The sequence below is a fragment of the Palaemon carinicauda genome, chromosome 41 (assembly GCF_036898095.1).
Source record: "Palaemon carinicauda isolate YSFRI2023 chromosome 41, ASM3689809v2, whole genome shotgun sequence".
NCBI lineage: Eukaryota > Metazoa > Arthropoda > Malacostraca > Decapoda > Palaemonidae > Palaemon > Palaemon carinicauda.
This window is the reverse complement of record NC_090765.1, coordinates 50,698,249-50,703,248: the sequence shown is the minus strand read 5'-3', so window position 1 is coordinate 50,703,248 and position 5,000 is coordinate 50,698,249. Positions and strand designations below refer to the sequence as shown.

At 38.4% G+C, this 5,000-nt stretch overlaps 1 protein-coding gene across 1 annotated transcript in view; it reads left to right on the top strand.

Moving 5' to 3' along the window:
- LOC137632421 (uncharacterized) overlaps positions 1–5,000 on the top strand; it is a 506,938-nt gene that overhangs the window by 244,317 nt on the left and 257,621 nt on the right.

The following is a 5,000-nucleotide window of genomic DNA, read 5'->3' as shown; positions in this document are numbered from 1 at the left end:
CCTAGTCAGCTGCGGTAATCAATCCCTCCCCCTCCCCCCCCCTCTCTCCCCTCTCCCCTATCCCATTTGTAGACGTGACTGAGAGAGAGAGAGAGAGAGAGAGAGAGAGAGAGAGAATCACAAGCAAATGTTGAAAAAAGTAAAAATCATCTTGACCTACGTATTTCAAAAGAAAGATTTGAGGAGAGAGAGAGAGAGAGAGAGAGAGAGAGAGAGAGAGAGAGAGAATGTATTTTTGAGGACAGATCATGATGTAGTGACTGGCTTTGAGGCCAAAGTAAGAGTAATGCCTTTCGTAAGTCATTAATATTAATTACTTTATTTTGTGATTCAGATGAGGATTTCCACTCTTACCGAGGAATGGTTTATGCTTGTCTTGCCTGCAGCTGGCAAGGGCAGTTTTAGGGTTTAAAGGTCGCTCGTGAATGGCAGAGTCAAGGGACACGGTAATGCCTAAGTTATTATTATTATTATTATTATTATTATTATTATTATTATTATTATTTTATTATTATAATTATTATTATGATTATTATTATTATTATTATAATTATTTTATTATTATTATTATTATTATTATTATTATTATTATTATTATTATTATATTTTGAAAGTTTGCTGAATGTTGAGGATGATAGGGAGGCAGATATAATTGCGGTTCCAGGTGTTGAGGTGCCAGTGATGGGAGATGAGAATGAGAGATTACAATGGAGGAAGTGAGGAGAGCACTAGATGAAACGAGAGTAGGAAAAGCATCAGGTATGGATGGTGTGAAAGCTGAGATGTTGAAGGAAGGGGGGTGTGACTGTACTTGAATGGTTTGGTGAGATTGTTTAATGTGTGTTTTGTGTTGTCAATGGTACCAGTAGATTGGGTCTGTGCATGTATTGTACCACTATATAAGGGTAAGGGAGATGTGCATGAGTGTTGTAATTCAAGAGGTATTAGTTTGTTGAGTGTAGTTGGAAAAGTGTATGGTAGAATACTGATTAATAGGATTAAGGATAAAACAGAGAATGCAATCTTGGAAGTACAGGGTGGTTTTAGAAGAGGTAGGGGTTGTATGAATCAGATTTTTACAGTTAGGCAGATATGCGAGAAATATTTAGCAAAAGGTAAGGAGGTGTATGTTGCGTTTATGGATCTGGAGAAAGCATATGATAGAGTTGATAGGGAAGCAATGTGGAATGTGATGAGGTTATATGGAGTTGGTGGAAGGTTGTTGCAAGCAGTGAAAAGTTTCTACACAGGTAGTAAAGCATGTGTTAGAATAGGAAATGAGGTGAGCGATTGGTTTCCGGTGAGAGTGGGGCTGAGACAGGGATGTGTGATGTCGCCGTGGTTGTTTAACTTGTATGTTGATGGAGTGGTGAGAGAGGTGAATGCTAGAGTGCTTGGACGAGGATTAAAACTGGTAGGCGAGAATGATCATGAATGGGAGGTAAATCAGTTGTTGTTTGCGGATGATACTGTACTGGTAGCAGACACAGAAGAGAAGCTTGACCGACTAGTGACAGAATTTGGAAGGGTGTGTGAGAGAAGGAAGTTGAGAGTTAATGTGGGTAAGAGTAAGGTTATGAGATGTATGAGAAGGGAAGGTGGTGCAAGGTTGAATCTCATGTTGAATGGAGAGTTACTTGAGGAGGTGGATCAGTTTAAGTACTTGGGGTCTGTTGTTGCAGCAAATGGTGGAGTGGAAGCAGATGTACGTCAGAGAGTGAATGAAGGTTGCAAAGTGTTGGGGGCAGTTAAGGGAGTAGTAAAAAATAGAGGATTGGGCATGAATGTAAAGAGAGTTCTATATGAGAAAGTGATTGTACCAACTGTGATGTATGGATCGGAGTTGTGGGGAATGAAAGTGATGGAGAGACAGAAATTGAATGTGTTTGAGATGAAGTGTCTGAGGAGTATGGCTGGTGTATCTCGAGTAGATAGGGTTAGGAACGAAGTGGTGAGGGTGAGAACAGGTGTAAGAAATGAGTTAGCGGCTAGAGTGGATATGAATGTGTTGAGGTGGTTTGGCCATGTTGAGAGAATGGAAAATGGCTGTCTGCTAAAGAAGGTGATGAATGCAAGAGTTGATGGGAGAAGTACAAGAGGAAGGCCAAGGTTTGGGTGGATGGATGGTGTGAAGAAAGCTCTGGGTGATAGGAGGATAGATGTGAGAGAGGCAAGAGAGCGTGCTAGAAATAGGAATGAATGGCGAGCGATTGTGACGCAGTTCCGGTAGGCCCTGCTGCTTCCTCCGGTGCCTTAGATGACCGCGGAGGTAGCAGCAGTAGGGGACTCAGCAGTATGAAGCTTCATCTGTGGTGGAAATGTGGGAGGTTGGGCTGTGGCACCCTAGCAGTACCAGCTGAACTCGGCTGAGTCCCTGGTTAGGCTGGAGGAACGTAGAGAGTAGAGGTCCCCTTTTTGTTTTGTTTCTTGTTGTTGTCGGCTACCCCCCAAAATTGGGGGAAGTGCCTTTGGTATATGTATGTATGTATTATTATTATTACTTGCTAAGCTACAATCCTAGTTGGAAAAGCAGGATGCTATAAGCCTAAGGGCTCCAACAGAAAAAAATAGTGACAGGACAATGCCCTAGAGTCTAACCACATATTATCATTATCATTATTAGCAAAGCTACAACCCTGGATGGAAAAGCAGGATGGTATAAGCACCCAAGACACTTATCTGTCAAGACCAGGGAGGGCCAGGCAATGGCTGATGATGAGTCACCAGGTAGACTTATATCTCACAAAGATGGTGAGGTTGAAGATGCTACTAAAACTATCGACCTTGAATTGAGTCTTGAGTACCAGGGAGTGCCAGGCAATGGCTGCTGATGGCTCAGTAGGTAGACGTAGTCTCTCTAAAGTCCCCTATCCATAGCTCACAAGTATGGTGAGGTTGCAGACACTACTTAAACTATCGAGCTTGAGTGGGTCTCGAACTCCTGTCTAGTAGATTGCAAGGAAGGAACGTTTCCAATAGAGTTTCCTGTAAATAACGTTTTTTCTATTGAACACATTTGATCTCAGTACAGATGTATTTTGATTTTTACTCATGGAAAATGTTTAGCTAATGAATTTCAATAATTTTTAACCCTTTAGTTATTTTATGTATACGTTGTAATATTTTCTCCGATACGAGAGGATTTTATATTATTATTATTATTATTATTATTATTATTATTATTATTATTATTATTATTATTATTATTATTATTCATAAACGCGCTTTTTTTTACATTTAAATCCTTCGTTTGAAATATATTTGATGGGAAACTCACGTAACCAACCGTGTTGCTATTAAAAGCTGCTCAATTTTTGCTTCACATCTGCCACTCTCTCTCTCTCTCTCTCTCTCTCTCTCTCTCTCTCTCTCTCATCCCTTATTATCTTTCTTGTTGCAATTCGCGCTTCCTTTGCGGTCGATCGTAAAAGTCCAGGAGTAATTGAAAAATAAAAAGAAATATCCTTTCTTGTGAGAATGAGTCCTTCTGGGGGGGGGGGGGGGGGTTTGGAGTCCTTGTGGGGCGGGAAGTCCTTCTTGTGGGAGGTAATTACAATGTACACAAAGACTGCTCAAACGTCGCTAATGGTTTCTTGCTACAAATAAATGAACAGTAAAAATTACCCGGTAATTGCCTTCATAAAACTGAAATTATCCTTGTGGGGGGTTTCACCTTTTGTGCTCTTTCTTGCAATAACGCTTATATATTCTCTCTCTCTCTCTCTCTCTCTCTCTCTCTCTCTCTCTATATATATATATATGTGTGTGTGTGTGTATTTATGTGTATATATATATATATATATATATTTTATATATATCTGATTTTCTTATATCAAACATTTCTTCCTTTTAGTCTCAAGAAGTGATATCTACCTCTCTCTCTCTCTCCCTCTCTCTCTCTCTCTCTCTCTCTCTCTCTCTCTCTCGTCGATTATTCATTCATCAATGGAATCTCTCCCCGGTCCACAACTGAAGAAACCGCTAACGTATCACGAAGCACTTATCCGCCTTTCATTACAATGACGTCATCAAAGATGGCGACGATATCAAAGATGGCGACTATATGTCAGATATTGTGTTCCTGTTTTGTATTTGCTTTGGTCCATAACTCCTGCGGGAAGGAATATATGAAACTCTGGTTCTTGTTATTGTTTATATGAATAAATTGCCCGTTTTTGGGCGATGGCTGCATATTTTCGTCCTTGCTCATATGTTATGTTAGTGGCAATACTGTTTTGGTGTTGAGTCGGTGGAACTTCGAAAGTTCATATTTACAAATGTTTTTATGTTGAGCAGGCTGACATAAGTCTCTTTTTATAGTTTATTATGAAAGGTCTGATTTTAATGTTGTTACTGTTCTTAAAATGTATGTTAATTGTTCTTTACTTCCATTGCAGTTTATTTATTGTCTTATTTCTTTTCCTCGCTGGGCTAATTTTCCATATTGTAGCCCTATGGCTTATTGTATCTTGCTTTCCTTACTAGATTTGCAGCTTTTATAGTAATAGTATTAAATAATAATAGTAATAATAATAATAATGATGATGATGATAATAATAATAAAGTTATAGTATCCTGCTTTTCCAACTAGGGCTGCAGCTTAGCTAATAATAATAATAATAATAATAATAATAATAATAATACTGATAATAATAATAATAATGTGGTAGCTGCCTGCTTTTCCAATTAGAGTTGTACCTTAGCTATTATTATTATTATTATTATTATTAATAATAATAATAATAATAATAATAATAATAATAATAATAATAATAATAAAGTTGTAGTAGCCTGCTTTTCCAACTACGATTGCAGCTTAGCTAATAATGATAATGATGATGATAATAATAATAATAATAATAATAATATTGCTGGCAACATGACATGCTTGATGACAGCTGGTCGGTCCACTTCTCAGCTGTACCCAGTCATGCCCATAATGCCCAGCTGATGCCAAATGAGTTGGGATTCTTGCGATGTAAATCATAAAGCGTTGCCCT